The sequence below is a fragment of the Panulirus ornatus genome, chromosome 20, assembly GCF_036320965.1.
Source record: "Panulirus ornatus isolate Po-2019 chromosome 20, ASM3632096v1, whole genome shotgun sequence".
Taxonomy (NCBI): domain Eukaryota; kingdom Metazoa; phylum Arthropoda; class Malacostraca; order Decapoda; family Palinuridae; genus Panulirus; species Panulirus ornatus.
This window is the reverse complement of record NC_092243.1, coordinates 59,229,899-59,248,906: the sequence shown is the minus strand read 5'-3', so window position 1 is coordinate 59,248,906 and position 19,008 is coordinate 59,229,899. Positions and strand designations below refer to the sequence as shown.

At 38.9% G+C, this 19,008-nt stretch overlaps 1 protein-coding gene across 2 annotated transcripts in view; it reads left to right on the top strand.

Annotated features, from left to right (window-relative positions):
* LOC139756045 (hematopoietic prostaglandin D synthase-like) overlaps positions 1–19,008 on the top strand; it is a 503,151-nt gene that overhangs the window by 438,248 nt on the left and 45,895 nt on the right. The gene's annotated exons all lie outside the window — the stretch shown is intronic.

The window sequence follows — 19,008 nt, the reverse complement described above, 5'->3', positions numbered from 1 at the left end:
TGGTGCAAATAATATCAGTCGTAGATTTGAAGCGAAATATTTATGAAGTCTGTACTTAATCGTATGTGTGGTATTACTTTCATCTACTCTAATTGGTAAATCATTCCATTTGTTAACAGTCCTGTTGAGGAAAAAGTACTTCGCCTCATTCGAGGTAAAATGTTTGCCCCACGAGTGAAATCAGACGAATATATGCCTTAATAGCTCGTTAGAACGAGATTATCGAAGCCTCTCACGATTCTGAATACCTGTAATTGATCACCTCTCAACCTTCTCTTTTCTAAGCTAAATAGATTTAATTCGTTTGGTGGGCTTTCATAGGATTTGTTTATCAGGCCGGAAAGCATCTTTGTAGCTCGCCTCTGTACTCTCTCCATCCAGTCCATGTCTTGACTCAGGTAGGATTACCAACACCCAACACAATATTCAACATGGGGACTCGCCAGTGAGTTGTAAGGAATGTGGATGGTTCCCTTAGAAATTTCTTTGCCCCTTTATACTGTTTCTGAGCACCGATTGCTTGGCTTTAGGTCACCAGAGATTATTACACCCAAGTCCTTTTCCTCATTTACTTTTTGTAGTTCAATATAATTCGCACTGTAGCTTGCCTTTTCATTTTTACTTTAGATATGTAAAATTTTGCACTTCTCAGATTACGATTGATCTGCCATCTCTCTCTCTCTCTCTCTCTCTCTCTCTCTCTCTCTCTCTCTCTCTCTCTCTCCTCTCTCTCTCTCTCTCTCTCTCTCTCCCCCCCCGGTCCTTCCGTTTGTCTATGTCAAGCTGCAAAACGTTCAGTTTCTGTCTTAGATTTACTTTCCAACTTTTATCAACTGCGAATTTGGCGATCTTGCAGGGAAGCCCATTATCAATATCGTTAATGTATAAGAGAAAGAGAACCGGTCCCAAGACTTATCCCTGTGTCACACCACTTGTTACGTCTAACCCATTGAGAGGCTTGACCAAAAGTCACTACTCTTTGTTTACGGCCAGTCAGCCAATTCCTAAACCCTGGACGCACAACCCCATTTATACTTTGTGACTTAACTTTGAAAAGGAACTTTATCGAGTGCATTTGGGAAGTCCAATAAGATGATATCAACTGCTTTACTTTCATTATACACATTGATTATTTCACAAAAGAAGTCAAGCAGACTTGTCAGACATGAGCCATTTCGTCGAAAACCCTATTGAGAAACTTGTATAAAGTGGTGGTGCTCTGTATGGTTGACAGTCTGATCCCGAATGATGGTTTCCATCAGTTTACCAACTACAGACGTTAAACTAATTGGACCGTAATTCCCGGGCAATGATTTATTACCTTTCTTGAATATCGATGATGCTACATTGGCAAATCTCCATTCCATTTCCATTTCGCGTAGCAAGTAACTTTTTGAAAAGAACAGCCAATGGTTAAACTCTCATTTTTCTCCTTCGGCCTCCTCTGATAAAATTTGTCTAGGGCTGCCATTTTATTTACTCTCATGCCATGTATCACTGACAGTATATCTTTATCTGGTATTTCAATATGTTGCAAAACGTTTTGCCCTCTTCGCAGGAGACATGAGTTGTATCTTCAACTGTAAATACAGATGTAAAGAATCATTTAGAATTTTTGCCTTATCTTTGTTGTTTAGAGTCATATACTCGGTTTCTGTAATCAGTGACCCTATTGATTAGGCGATGACTCTCTTACTTCTAATCTTTAGGATTTCTTTTGCTATTTTCAGAAATATTCAATTCATATTGACGTTTGCTTTGACATATAAGTCTCATCGTTTTCCAATGTAGATTTACTCAATTTACTCTGCCATGTTGGTTGTTTGTGTCGTGATGTTTTATGCTACTGAGACAAAAGCATTTCTTGATGTCATCGCTCCACCACTTCGGCCTCGTTTTAGAAAAATACTTTTTTTTATTCGCATTGGCACATATGGTTCCTCTCCTGCTTGGAAAGTATTAGTGAATCATTTCCAAACTACGTCCATATAGTTTTCATAGACGATGTCAACCCAAGTTTGTCTGTCAAGAGCAATGCGAAGGCCATTGACATTCGCAAGGCGAAAATCTAGTCCTTCTCCGCGATGTTCGTTTTGACCAGCGTTATGTTTGACCAGCATCACAGGCTATGTTGAGAGCTACCTCAAAAGTGATTTGTCGGTGATCATCTTTACCAAACTTTTCTCCCACTTTAACGTTTATGTACGAGATCCTCATTCGTAGAGTTAGAACTAAATCTAATACGTTATCATCGCTAGTAGGTTTCTCAGCTACGTGTGTTAGAGCAGTGTCAAGTGAATTTAGGTAGAGTTCACGCCCCGTGCTGCTGGAAAAGGATTTCTCCACTTATAGACTGGTATGTTAAAGTCTCTCATTATAATTGAGTATTGTTCATTATAAATTTTGATAAATGACCATCAAGTCTTTCTTCTACCTCTGGTGTCTGTGCTGGGGGCCTATAAACTAATCCTACTTGTATTATCTTGCGATACTTATCTTCGATTTCAACAAAAATGGAGTTGGTGTACCGCTAGTTTAGCAGGTGCAGGAGACGCTGAAGGAGTGGTGCTTGAAGTCATCTCGACAACGGTAAGAGAATGGTTGTGGTCCTTCTTCAGGGTAATTGACTGGTTCCCCCAACACAGCGACTCTGGAAGGCTTAGGCTGAAGGCGTCAGGTGAAGTGTAATGTAAGAGACTCTTGAGGACGCGTCTGAAGGGGTGGTTGACTAGGTTAGAGTGAAGGATGAAGGGCCTCCTTAAATACACCTGGTGAATCGGTCGTCTCGAGTGCCGTGTGGCCCTCCAGACGCAAGGTGAAGCCGAGTCAGAGGTGGTTCTTGAGATTCAAAATGTCTGAAGGACTCCGGCCGGGGAGGAGTTGCTGAAGACGTCTGGAGTGGAGTCCTTGAGACGCCGTGTGAGGGGTTGGCTGTATCTTGTAAGATAGGAAAACGAGTTATCGTCGAGGTTTTTTTTTGAGCTGAGGTTTCTCGTGACGCGAGGTTAGCCATGGTTTTGGCTAATCACCAAGTTCGATGGATGGCATCCCCAGTCACCGAACATTTTACCCGTCATCTTGAAGAACACCAGGTCCATCTTCGAACCCACCGGTGAGAAATGTATTCCACCTTACCAGAAATACTACCATCTTGTGCCATTATGTAAGCCTTTGTGTTTATCCTGTTCCCGTACACCCATCACTGCAACACCAGTAGCTTCCTGAACTGGTTCTAGCCAGTCTGGATGATCCATCATAGGTCTGGCATAAAGTTGTAAGGTGTTGGGTTAACCAGAAGCACCGCCAATATGATCCGGTTTTTTTTTGTAGGGTCTCCACAAAGGTAAGACTATAGTTATCAATAACATTATTATTATTGTTATTATTATTATTATTATTATTATTATTATTATTATTATTATCATTAATATTTTTTTATTATTATTCATACATATTCGCCATTTCCCGCGTTAGCGAGGTAGCGTTATTGTTATTGCTATTATTATTATTATTATTATTATTATTATTATTATTATTATCATTATTATTATTATTATTATTATTATTATTATTATTATTATTATTATTATCCGGTTAGTTCTTGAGTTACTAAGTTAAATACATTTAAGAAGAGATGTTGGGACGAGCGAGTGGTTCGTTAGACGATGCGTAGTTGAGTACCTCCTGAATCGCTGGCTTATGAGTGGGGCCTGAGATGTTATAGCATAGAGGGGCGTGCGTCGAGGTGCTGGGTCAGGGGTTCCTGTGGCGCGGGATGAGGGAGGTGCGTGTGACTTGGTAAAATGGTCGTCCGGGCTCGTCTGCAACACTTCCAGGGGAGCAGAGTAGTTTGGATTCTTCGGTACGCGAAATGGATATGCCAGACTCCTCCCGTCACACCCTTCCTCCACACCAGACAAGAAGATGCCTGACTCCCACGTGGACCCCCAGCCGGCTGCCTGGCTCCCACCTGGACCCTCAGCCGGCTGCCTGGCTCCCACCTGGACCCCCAGGCTGCCTGGCTCCCACCTGGACCCCCAGCCGGCTGCCTGACTCCCACCTGGACCCCCAGCCGGCTGCCTGGCTCCCACCTGGACCTCCAGCCGGCTGCCTGGCTCCCACCTGGACCCCCAGCCGGCTGCCTGGCTCCCACCTGGACCCCCAGACTGCCTGGCTCCCAGTGTAGGTGCAGGAATCAACAAGCCCATATATTCAGGACGTGGGACATTAGGCACAGCAGGCAGGCAGGAGGGGGCTAACAGGAACCACTAGCTGCAGGGGGGCACATTAACCTCGGCCTGGGTCACAGGTAATGACCCAGCAGAGCCAGTAACAGGGTCGCCTGACCACACCACCCACCCGCCAGCCTTGACCTTGTGTGCCTTCCGCTTGAGTGGATGGAGGTCACTAAGATCGACTTTGTGTTGACCTTGAGCTCAGCAGGAAGGGAAAGTGGGCGTGGGCTGAGGCCGCTAGTGAGGGAGGTACTCCCTCCCGTGTCCATCAGAGAAATTCTGGAGTGTGGATGGTGGTGGTGGGGGGGTAATACGCAGGGGGGTCAGCATTCAGGAGGTAGATGGTGATACATAGGGGGTAACACTAAGGAGGTAGTACACAGGAGGTCACACTAAGATGGTAGGTGGTAGTATACGTAGTATAGGACTCAATCCTACACCAGGGTATCGGTGTCTCCGGGTTATGTTACAAGCTGCGCCTCACATCACGAAACTTTCTGACTTGTGGACAAAATAATGAATAACTTCACGAGACAGTTTTTCAATAAAGATTTTTTTTTCATTTTCTTCCTGAGATTTTGCATTTCATTCGTTACTAATGACCAGTTTAGGTGGGTGAAGGACAGGGTGGGGTACCTATGGGTTGTGTAAAACTCTTGGTGTCACACACACACACACACACACACACACACTCGCTGCTCTTACAGAACTGTGAAGTGACCAGCTTACTAACACACCTCCTCCGTCCCAGCTCACTTGTCTTCCTTGCATCGAGACCTTTTTGCTGCAGGACCAGTGTCCCTCTCTGTGCTCATATCTGCCATCTTTCTTCCTTGCTATCTGGGCGAGCAATAAATTTTCATTTGTTTTTATGTCGTATTTTTTTTTCATTTCACTTCCCAAGCCAAGTGTTCAGTAGAGAAGCAGGTGAGGATAGATGGAATAAGATATTTAAGGAGAAGAGTTCCCTCCCTTGCCTGCGCGAAAAGGTTAACGCAATTTTGTCGATTCCAATCTCAAATGTTTTCCTCAACAGCCGTCTTTACCGTGTGTCGGGCTGTCACCTGCACGTCACACAGGGTGGAACATGTGAATAACTTCCTGCTGAGGAAAAATTGCCTTTGTTAGAAAACGACGTAGTTCAAGGGGGACCCGAAAAGAAAAAAAAGAGTTCGTGCGTAACGATCCCCTTATATTTCCACGAGAGAGTGAGCTCTGGTTTAGAGGATGAGAAAGAGGAGGAGCGGAAGCGTCACAAGAATGGTGATTGTACTCCACGTTTTCAGAGACTTTTGTTTATACTGGTTTGCGAGATGTACACACTTTGAGTCATTCAGTGTTGTGCAAACAAATAAGACCTGTAGTTTGGACAGATATTACAAATATTGATGATCAGAAAGAAAATTGAATTTTGTGCCATGCTTTTGTTAACATGATAACGATATATCGTGAATATTCTTATTTTTTTAGGTAGAATTCTCAGCTATTGGAGTTCAGGTTCTGATTTGATTTTGTTTGGGGCTGAAAACCCCCTCACACACCAACGGAATTTAACGAATTTATTACACGCTAAATTGCGTATGTGAGACTCCAGTGGACGTGAATTAATATTTACATAACACATGAGTTAAGACATAAATATTCTAGTCCATGCTTTAGCCTAAGAAATGGACGAAATGTGTTCGTGTGCGTAGATCATCTTGGTATTATAGATACAGTAACTGTGTCTTCATTATCCACCAGGCTCCGTCCGCAGGTAGCGCCATCCAACATACCAATATCTCGTTCCTTATATTTTGTATTCCTTTGCTCTTCCATCGCTTGTGTTTTCTCATTTTCTAATATTTGCCTCGTATGTATGTTTTCGTGATCTGGTCACACTTGGTGTCTCCTGAATCTTATTCATATAATCCGTCCATATTATTTTTTTTTTTTCGAATATAGTTTGATCATATGTGGCTGATGATGACCAGGTAAGCCGAAGCCGACGTCAGTTTCACGCGTCGTGACCGGGGGAGGAGGTGGTCAGTGTTGCCACCTAATGATCTTTTGTATCTCTCTCTCTCTCTCTCTCTCTCTCTCTCTCTCTCTCTCTCTCTCTCTCTCTCTCTCTCTCTCTCTCTCTCTCAGCGGGGGGGGGGGCTTCATCTGCGCGCCGATATCAAACTGATCAATTATACCACAAACTATGATATCGAAAAGTCAATATATCATTGGAAAGTATGTTGGATCATCAGCGGGTGCTTGACGGGGGGGGGGGGGGGGGGGTCGTGGTTTATGCCCCTGTTATCTTATGTTTTTTTCCTTGTGGTGATGGTGGTGGTTGTTAGAGGTAATTAGTCGTAAACAACCCCAGCAGGAGGACGGTACGACCCTTGGGATCTAATGATGGCGTGAGGTTTCACGGAAGTCTTCAAGGGTCGGGTCATAGGTCAGTACGTCTGAACGTAGGGCCATACCATCGTATTCAGGGGTGGTAACGTCGTTCTTAAGGGATTGGTTACGGTAGTGGTGGTTGGTTACGGTAGTTACAGTAGTGGTGGTTGGTTACGGTAGTGGTGGTTGGTTACGGTAGTTACAGTAGTGGTGGTTGGTTACGGTAGTGGTGGTTGGTTACGGTAGTTTATGGGTTGGTTAATAATGATAATAATAATAATAATGATAATAATAATAATAATGATAATAATAATAATAATAATGATAATAATAATAATAATGATAATAATAATAATGATAATAATAATAATGATAATAATAATAATGATAATAATAATAATGATAATAATAATAATGATAATAATAATAATGATAATAATAATAATGATAATAATAATAATGATAATAATAATAATGATAATAATAATAATAATGATAATAATAATAATAATAATGATAATAATAATAATAATGATAATAATAATAATAATGATAATAATAATAATGATAATAATAATAATGATAATAATAATAATGATAATAATAATAATGATAATAATAATAATAATAATAATGATAATAATAATAATAATAATGATAATAATAATAATGATAATAATAATAATAATGATAATAATAATAATAATGATAATAATAATAATAATGATAATAATAATAATAATAATGATAATAATAATAATAATAATGATAATAATAATAATAATAATGATAATAATAATAATGATAATAATAATAATGATAATAATAATAATAATAATAATAATGATAATAATAATAATGATAATAATAATAATAATAATAATAATAATAATGATAATAATAATAATAATGATAATAATAATAATAATAATGATAATAATAATAATAATAATAATGATAATAATAATAATAATGATAATAATAATAATGATAATAATAATAATGATAATAATAATAATGATAATAATAATAATGATAATAATAATAATGATAATAATAATAATGATAATAATAATAATAATGATAATAATAATAATGATAATAATAATAATAATGATAATAATAATAATGATAATAATAATAATAATGATAATAATAATAATGATAATAATAATAATGATAATAATAATAATGATAATAATAATAATGATAATAATAATAATGATAATAATAATAATGATAATAATAATAATAATAATGATAATAATAATAATGATAATAATAATAATGATAATAATAATAATGATAATAATAATAATGATAATAATAATAATAATGATAATAATAATAATAATAATAATAATAATGATAATAATAATAATGATAATAATAATAATGATAATAATAATAATGATAATAATAATAATAATAATAATGATAATAATAATAATGATAATAATAATAATGATAATAATAATAATAATGATAATAATAATAATGATAATAATAATAATGATAATAATAATAATAATGATAATAATAATAATGATAATAATAATAATGATAATAATAATAATGATAATAATAATAATGATAATAATAATAATGATAATAATAATAATGATAATAATAATAATGATAATAATAATAATGATAATAATAATAATGATAATAATAATAATGATAATAATAATAATAATGATAATAATAATAATGATAATAATAATAATGATAATAATAATAATGATAATAATAATAATGATAATAATAATAATGATAATAATAATAATGATAATAATAATAATGATAATAATAATAATAATAATAATGATAATAATAATAATGATAATAATAATAATGATAATAATAATAATGATAATAATAATAATAATAATAATGATAATAATAATAATGATAATAATAATAATAATAATAATGATAATAATAATAATAATGATAATAATAATAATAATAATAATAATGATAATAATAATAATGATAATAATAATAATAATAATAATGATAATAATAATAATAATAATAATGATAATAATAATAATAATAATAATGATAATAATAATAATGATAATAATAATAATGATAATAATAATAATGATAATAATAATAATGATAATAATAATAATGATAATAATAATAATGATAATAATAATAATAATGATAATAATAATAATAATGATAATAATAATAATGATAATAATAATAATGATAATAATAATAATGATAATAATAATAATGATAATAATAATAATGATAATAATAATAATGATAATAATAATAATGATAATAATAATAATGATAATAATAATAATGATAATAATAATAATGATAATAATAATAATGATAATAATAATAATAATGATAATAATAATAATAATAATAATGATAATAATAATAATAATAATGATAATAATAATAATGATAATAATAATAATGATAATAATAATAATGATAATAATAATAATGATAATAATAATAATGATAATAATAATAATGATAATAATAATAATAATGATAATAATAATAATAATAATGATAATAATAATAATAATAATGATAATAATAATAATGATAATAATAATAATGATAATAATAATAATGATAATAATAATAATGATAATAATAATAATGATAATAATAATAATGATAATAATAATAATAATAATAATAATAATAATGATAATAATAATAATAATAATAATAATAATAATACTAATAATAATGATAATAATAATAATAATGATAATAATAATGATAATAATAATAATGATAATAATAATAATAATAATAATAATAATGATAATAATAATAATAATAATAATAATAATAATAATAATATTAACCATGGTGCTCCAGCCAGGGTCAGACCGAACTCACAATGGGACTTACCCTACTGAACGTAATGATATATGACATTCAAATGGCTTATGGCGCAGTGCTCGGTGAGGGCTCTTATATTTATGAGATAGTGAGACATTCTCTCTCTCTCTCTCTCTCTCTCTCTCTCTCTCTCTCTCTCTCTCTCTCTCTCTCTCTCTCTCTCTCTCTCTCTCTCTCTCTCTCTCTCTCTCTCTCCACACCTTCCATTTCTTTTAGTGCGCAGTTCACTCACATCACCATCTCCGTGGGTCTGGGCTGTTTAAGTCATCCAAGTGGGGCGGGGGGGTGGGTGTCATTTGGTCCTTCCCACGCCCCATTCTACCAGTGCCGTTTCGTCATCACTGTTCCTCTCACCATCAGTATGTGGACACACTGTTGTCCTGGCACTGTCGTGGTCAATACGTCGACTGCATCGTCAAGCCTTTCTTTATCACTGTCCGCGTGAGGTCATCGCAGAATCACTCATTATTATGTCTTCCTTGCGCCATCAGTCTCTGAGTGTGTCACTGTTCTTTGCCCCATCAGTGTCTGAACGTCACTGTACTTTGCCCCATCAGTGTCTGAACGTCACTGTTCTTTGCCCCATCAGTGTCTGAACGTCACTGTACTTTGCCCCATCAGTGTCTGAACGTCACTGTACTTTGCCCCATCAGTGTTTACATCCCGTTGTTCCTCGCCCCGTGTAAGTAAGACTCAAGCTCCCAGGTCGACGCATCCCGCCACCGACCACATCATCATTGCTCTCCTCACGCAGTGCCCTCCTTCCTTCATCATTATGCCCCGAGATCCTCAATGTCTCGTGCATCATGTTTTCATAAGTTTGGTCGCGGGCGCGAGCAAGGGCTCTATGGTGGAGATCAGCCCTTGAATAAAGAAAGGGTGTGAGAGAGAGAGAGAGAGAGAGAGAGAGAGAGAGAGAGAGAGAGAGAGAGAGAGAGAGAGAGAGAGAGAGAGAGGATAAGGTAATACAGCTATAGACATCAGAGGAGGATCGTGTACTTGACACGGAGGGAGGGTGGGTGTAGGATGGTCCCTGGCCATCACTTGAACGCCCCTAAGCCAGGAGAGCAGTACGTGCCCCAGCCTCCTCTGTGCATCATGATGTGTTCCTTGCGCCATCTGTTCCTCTGTGCATCATGATGTGTTCCTTGCACCATCTGTTCCTCTGTGCATCAAGTGTTCCTTGCACCATCTGTTCCTCTGTGCATCAAGTGTTCCTTGCGCCATCTGTTCCTCTGTGCATCAAGTGTTCCTTGCACCATCTGTTCCTCTGTGCATCAAGTGTTCCTTGCACCATCTGTTCCTCTGTGCATCAAGTGTTCCTTGCACCATCTGTTCCTCTGTGCATCAAGTGTTCCTTGCGCCATCTGTTCCTCTGTGCATCAAGTGTTCCTTGCGCCATCTGTTCCTCTGTGCATCAAGTGTTCCTTGCACCATCTGTTCCTCTGTGCATCAAGTGTTCCTTGCACCATCTGTTCCTCTGTGCATCAAGTGTTCCTTGCACCATCTGTTCCTCTGTGCATCAAGTGTTCCTTGCACCATCTGTTCCTCTGTGCATCAAGTGTTCCTTGCGCCATCTGTTCCTCTGTGCATCAAGTGTTCCTTGCGCCATCTGTTCCTCTGTGCATCAAGTGTTCCTTGCACCATCTGTTCCTCTGTGCATCAAGTGTTCCTTGCACCATCTGTTCCTCTGTGCATCAAGTGTTCCTTGCACCATCTGTTCCTCTGTGCATCAAGTGTTCCTTGCACCATCTGTTCCTCTGTGCATCAAGTGTTCCTTGCACCATCTGTTCCTCTGTGCATCAAGTGTTCCTTGCGCCATCTGTTCCTCTGTGCATCAAGTGTTCCTTGCGCCATCTGTTCCTCTGTGCATCAAGTGTTCCTTGCACCATCTGTTCCTCTGTGCATCAAGTGTTCCTTGCGCCATCTGTTCCTCTGTGCATCAAGTGTTCCTTGCACCATCTGTTCCTCTGTGCATCAAGTGTTCCTTGCACCATCTGTTCCTCTGTGCATCAAGTGTTCCTTGCGCCATCTGTTCCTCTGTGCATCAAGTGTTCCTTGCGCCATCTGTTCCTCTGTGCATCAAGTGTTCCTTGCGCCATCTGTTCCTCTGTGCATCAAGTGTTCCTTGCGCCATCTGTTCCTCTGTGCATCAAGTGTTCCTTGCACCATCTGTTCCTCTGTGCATCAAGTGTTCCTTGCACCATCTGTTCCTTATTAGTACTAAAACCCCCACAGTCTTCCCGTCATCATGATGGCTCCTCCCCCACCACCTCCGATATGAGTGTCTTCAGCAGCACAAGTGTCTGTGTCTCATCACGACACAATATCACTCGTGCATCTCTCCCCAGCCTCTCTCTCTCTCTCTCTCTCTCTCTCTCTCTCTCTCTCTCTCTCTCTCTCTCTCTCTCTCTCTCTCTCTCTCTCTCCCATGGTACCTCCGGTCAGCTATCCCAGTTCTTGCCCTGAGAGTGGCTCTCCATTGTTCCCGTCGTCTCCCAGTTCGTCGATTGCCAACGAGAAACTTGTCCCAGCAGACTCCATTTTTTTCCCCCCCCGCCCGACTCCTCTCCTCCCTCTCACAAGGTCCCGGGGCCGTCTCCATCCAGTTCCTTCAGTCCTGACGGAGTCATCTCCCTCCTTAGCTAATCACCCACACAGCTCCGCTGGGGACGTACCCATCAGACAGTTGTTCCTGGGGGTCTGACCACTGTCTCTCTCCCTCTCCCAGCTACCCCGTCCACCCTGTTTGCTTCTTTATTTGATGTACCGTGATTATATACACTCATGCTACCGGGTGCTTCCTTACCCATAGTACCCTAATTTTGTTACTCGTTGTACCTTACTTCTTTGCATATGGTACCGTACTCCCTTAATCTTAGGTAATGTACTGCCAAACCCGTTGTATCGTACTTTCTTACTCAAGGTATGGTACTTCCGTACTCAAGGGAGACACAGTCTTACTATCTAGTTCAGTATAGGCTTAGAAGACATTGTAGAAAACGGTGTTGTATTGAGGGGGAACTCTTATAAAACCTCCTCTTTTCACATGCCTACAGACGTAGGTTCCTTGGGCAGTTTCATGAAACGCAAGCCATTGGATTGTGATCGAGTTACGACCCTTATGAAGACAGCAGACGACGTCCGAACAATAAGTCTTTTATACTTTGATTTTAGATGATATTGTTATTTATATGATCATACATGATTATTAATAATATGGAGAGTGTGACTAGGTCAGATATGGAGGAAACATGTCAAAACGATTTAGATATATTTCCGTCTCGTTACCTGATCGATCCATGAAGTAGAAATTGAGAATACTTATTACAACAATAACCGAAGAAATTTCATGAAACACAACTTGGTGAGAATATGTGCGAAAAAAGGAATTAAAGGATTGAAAATTGTTGGGAAAAGTTACGCACGGGTTGGATCCGCGTGCCATGTAGTGGTGGCTCACAGTGATGGCCTAACGTAATTGCCGGAGACACCTGGGCTCTGGAGTGAGTTTTATTTTATGCCCTTTTATTTTGGGCGCAAAGAAAAGAAAAAAAAAAAAACTTAAGCGTAACAGAGAAGAGGAAGAACTATTGGTGTGATGGCGGTCGATTTATGCAGTTAATTTTCAAATTAGGTAGGTGAAAGTCAGTGTTTCAGGGTAAACATTAGCACCTAAACAGACGGTTTTAGCAAATCCTGTTGAAGAATGATTGATAATAATGATATTGATAATAATTATAATAATTCTGCAACAGCGCATAGTAGCATTGTTTTCTCGTCCGGAAAAACGAAAGAAAATATAATGGTCTCAACACAGTTGCTGGATGAAATGTTACAGTAATCTGGCGCATATTTTTTTTTTCATATTCATTTTTCTTTGAAGGTTTTGTAATTAATTCGTAAATAAAATCTTAAATATGATAGTTGTAAGCGTCTGGTAATGCAGAAACAAGAGGAATGATAGTGTTATACAATGTAATGATATCTTTTGGAGAAAGATTTTAGCTAAATTGTCTAGGTTTCTCTTGAAGTTCTACCATCCGACATATATCATCCACAGCATGAAGGGTCAGGTATTCATCAGACGTTAGAAAATTTGTACAACGAAAACACATGTTTCTCTACAGAAGCTAATTTCTTTCAACACGGACGGATCGCAAGCGGGGATTGGCTGCACGAACATGGCTAGGTTACAGGAACATGGCTGCACGAACATGGCTAGGCTGCACGAACATGGTTTGGCTGCACGAAAATGGCAAGGCTACACGAACATGACTAGGCTGCACGAACATGGCTAGGCTACGCGAACATGGCTAGGCTGCACGACATGGCTAGGCTGCACGAACATGGCTAGGCTGCACGAACATGACTAGGCTGCACGAACATGGCTAGGATACACGAACATGGCTAGGCTGCACGAACATGACTAGGCTGCACGAACATGGCTAGGCTACGCGAACATGGCTAGGCTACACGAACATGGCTAGGCTACACGAACATGGCTAGGCTGCACGAGCATGTTCATTGCCTTCTGCTGAAAGAGAGGCTTCACGTTTTTCCAGAATACATCTATACTGTTGTAGCGTCCACAATATGGCTTCGTAAGCTCGTTTTTTTTTTCTCTTTTTTTTTTTTAGGTTGTGGTCGTCATGTCATGGATGTTGTAACGAAACATTCGTCCTCACTTGAGCTGCATCTTTGCCAAACAATTTCTATAACATTTTTTGGAAGTTTGTTGAAGCCGATTTTATATTTTCGAGTCGGCTCTGTACCAGATGGAAGAGCTGAAGAAGTTTCTCAAGGTCCAGTAATGAGCAGCAGCTTAATGACGAAGTTCAGCTTGACAGACTTTTGCTTTTCTCACAGATGTGGTTCTAAAGTCGAACAGGTTAAGCTGTGAAGATGACAGTGTAGATAGTCACATAAGCTTAACTTATTAGTTCAATCAGTACGTTTATATATGAATTTATTTATATACATATCATGCATGCCAAAAATGAGTACATTTACTCTTCCAGAAACTGAAAATGAAAAAGAGTCGACTATTTATTTGTTTCTCTGTTCATGGTTAGTCACAGTGAACATTGTTAGTGGATATAACTGCCTCAGGTGACGATTTGAACACTGCTGTGTTCCGGTGGGGAATTCTTTCTGTTGAAATGCCGGAACTAGTGTTTGATATTGAGAATATTCAGAATAGTTTAGATTTAGAAATTTGTTGCGGATAAGTACTCGTAGACAGCTTTTGTGTGAAAGTTTAGCAAAATGTGGAGTAGGCAGTTTGTAACCTGCACAGGAACATAGATGCCTCGATTGAGCATCAATTCTGTATAAACATCTAATCTTTTTTTGTATTTTCCAAGCATATATTTATGACCTAAACTCTTCATCTTTACTAAAGGTTTTTATCAAGATCTCCCACCCATCTCGTTAAGTCTGTGTTCATTTTTATTATATTACTAAAACACGGGTGAGTTTATCCGTAGAGTTAGTATGGTGTAAGTAAACTGTGGATGGGTAGATCCGTAGATACAATTTTGTGATAATGAAGGCTGTGGCTAAGTAACTGTAAAGTGTAAATTTATTTGCTTGTTGTATGTAGGTTTGTGAAACTGTCATTTACAGCCGTTGCTTAGCGTTCTTGGCTGAATTTAACTATATACTGAGCGGACCTTAAACCTGCATGAGTGGAACTGGTGAGAGAGAGAAAAAAAAAATATTCAAAAACATCATTTCTTCGCTATTTTTTTTTTTTATATATATATATTTTATGTTTAATGTGCAGTCGGACACTTAGTTTTACCGAGGACACAGGATGCTCAGAGGAGCTATTCCGAGACATACTTTACTAATTTCGAAGCTAATCATGTGGATCATTCTGATAGCGACTGATTTGCAAGCAAAAATACCAGGTTGGACGCGGCCCGGCTTGATATCCTGCCCGATGATGATCACATTTCAAAGTAATCCTGTTAATAGAAAAAGAAAGAAAAAAATTTTGGTCCTCTGGTCTACAATTTCTGTTGATTTGGTTTAATGCTGAGAGCGTAATTTGATTCGTTCATCCTGTAATTAAGAGTTGATTGCGGTTGGCAAGCGGGAGGCCGAAATTAGCGCAGTGACCATCACAAACTTTTCCTAGCGGCTCAATTACTCATCTAACAAATGCATATTACCCTCCCTTCATAGGTGAATAGAATAGATAAATACATTTTTCCAGGGGGCTCTTACAGCCCCCGAGGCAGCGCTACACACAGCAGCAGGGAGTGGATGGACTCATTTAAGGCGAGTTCTTTGACGAAACTGCCATCTTTCGTCACCTGTCGCTGGAAAAGCCTTGCAAAAGATGAATTTTCCTGACTGGCGGAGTCCAGCAACCATATATATATATATATATATATATATATATATATATATATATATATATATATATATATATATATATATGTATATTATCCCTGGGGATAGGGGAGAAAGAATACTTCCCACGCGTATTCCCTGCGTGTGTAGAAAGCAACTAAAAAGGATGAGGACGGTGGGCTGGAAATCCTCCCCTCCTGTTTTACATTTCCAAAAGAAGGAACAGAGAAAGGGTACAAAAGAGTGTTTTTCCCTCGAAGGTTCAATTATCTGTCCTTGACGCTACCTCGCTAACGCGAGAAATGGCGAATATTTATATGGTGTGGGAGGTAAGTTGTTAGAAGCATCCACATACATGTGTATGTGGGTGGGTTGAGCCATTCCACGTCTGTTTTCTTGCGCTACCTCACTAACACGCGAGTGAGCGATAATAATAAAGAATATATATATATATATATATATATATATATATATATATATATATATATATATATATATATATATATATATATTTGAAAGGATCACAAATTTGCGCGTGATCAAGATATTCTTATGAGTCCACGGGGAAAATGAAACACGATAAGTTCCCAAGTGCACTTTCATGTAATAATCACATCATCAGGGGAGACACAAGAGAGAAATATAACAGTCAGTTGATATACATCGAAGAGACGAAGCTAGGACGCCATTTGGTAAACATGCATGTTTACCCCAATGGCGTCCTAGGTACGTTTCTTCGATGTTTATCAAATGACTGTTATATTTCACTTTTGTGTCTCCCCTGATGATGTGATTATTGCACGAAAGTGCACTTGGGAACTTATCGTGTTCCATTTTCCTCGAGGACTCTTAAGAATATATTTTTTTTTTCTTTGTCGCTGTCTCCCGCGTTTGCGAGGTAGCGCAAGGAAATAGACGAAAGAAATGGCCCAACCCACCCCCATACACATGTATATACATACACGTCCACACACGCAAATATACATACCTACACAGCTTTCCATGGTTTACCCCAGACGCTTCACATGCCCTGATTTCAATCCACTGACAGCACGTCAACCCCTGTATACCACATCGATCCAATTCCTTGCCCTCCTTTCACCCTCCTGCATGTTCAGGCCCCGATCACACAAAATCCCCTCCACTCCATCTTTCCACCTCCAATTTGGTCTCCCACTTCTCGTTCCCTCCACCTCCGACACATACATCCTCTTGGTCAATCCCTCCTCACTCATTCTCTCCATGTGCCCAAACCACTTCAAAACACCCTCCTCCGCTCTCTCAACCACGCTCTTCCTACTTCCACACATCTCTCTTACCCTTACGTTACTTACTCGATCAAACCACCCCACACCACACACTGTCCCCAAACATCTCATTTCCAGCACATCCACCCTCCTGCGCACAACTCTATCCATAGCCCACGCCTCGCAACCATACAACATTGTTGGAACCACTATTCCTTCAAACATACCCATTTTTGCTTTCCGAGATAATGTTCTCGACTTCCACACATTCTTCAAGGCTTCCAGGATTTTCGCCCCCTCCCCCACCCTATGATCCACTTCCGCTTCTATGGTTCCATCCGCTGCCAGATCCACTCCCAGATATCTAATATATATATATATATATATATATATATATATATATAATACAACCTTGCCATGAAGTTCTCACACTTGTACTGCGCCCCCGTGGGGGGTGGTACGGTGTGGGATGCTTCTGAACCCGCACCATTTTTACATTATTCACACGCGCTTGGAAGCCATTTCCCGCAATTTAACGCCTTGAATAACATCAAATGAGTGACGTGAAATTACAGTCAACTCCCAAAATGCCGGCGAATTTTCAGCTGGAAATAACTCAGCTTTGACATTCAACATTCAACGGGAGCTGGATAGGTGAGGTGGGGTTAGGAGGCTGGAAATCCTCCTACCTTGTATTATTTCTTTCCAAAAAGAAAAAAAAGATAGATAGATAGATAGATAGATAGATAGAGAGAGAGAGAGAGAGAGAGAGAGAGAGAGAGAGAGAGAGAGAGAGAGAGAGAGAGAGAGAGAGAGAGAGAGAGAGAGAGGATTATTTTCCTCGAGGGTTTGATCATTCATACCCGTCCCCCTAACATATCCGCACACAACACATACTTGGCGTCGCCCTCCACAACAGTGACGAAAAGTGGTCGGCCTCACCTTTAGCTCTGCGGTGGAGTTCCCCGAGGAACACTTCTCTCTCCAACTCTCTTCCCATGTCACCTTCCATCATCTTGTGCAGACTTACAGTGTGAAGTGTTCCTTTCAAGTGCAAGCGATCTTAGAGTCACCTCACAGCATCCTGACACTATACAAACGGCAACACAGATGCAACACTACATCAGACAAGTAGATTACTGACATGACTACAACAGAATCTCTGCATCTCCACAGAAGTCTTCTGTAACCATTTGAACCCCAGTAAGACGTGAATCCAATCTGTACCCTCCCCTCACCTTGAATGTACACAGTCGTTCCCTCACTACAAAGCTAAATATTTTGGGCATCACTTATGACACACGTGGCATTCACTCTCCACATCACACACATCAACACAGAAGAAGCAAACTAAACGCCCTCAAGGCTCTTACTGACAGACCCATTGCTCCAACAATACAAACACCCTCTCAACACAACGCAAGACCCCGTCATGACCACGGTACAACTACCACAATGAAGACATTTGAACACTTAGTGCTTAGTTGCCTCTTAGTACCCCCAACAGCGACACATACAGTAGACATAGGCGGGTTCCTGGACGACGGGGAAGTCCATGGCCACATAGAGGATGGGACTCGTGGAGACAGGAAGGCAAGATAAAGGTATATATCTGCTAGAAAGAGTTTAATCTTGGACATTTAAGACATTTTACATCGTTCTGTGTGTGTTTTCCGCGGCGACAGGTCATGTAAAAAGTACACATCGCTCGATCGGGGTGTTCTTCCGTAGCCTCGCCTGAAGCTAATGTTTATGGGGGAATATCCGTGATCGCGCTTCACGGGACAACGACCACATGTTGTGCCTGAAGTCGGGGAGCTGTGCCGGAGGGAAAGATTGGCTGCCGTAAACTTGTCACGTAGAGAAGAGACCAAGAGTAGACATGATAA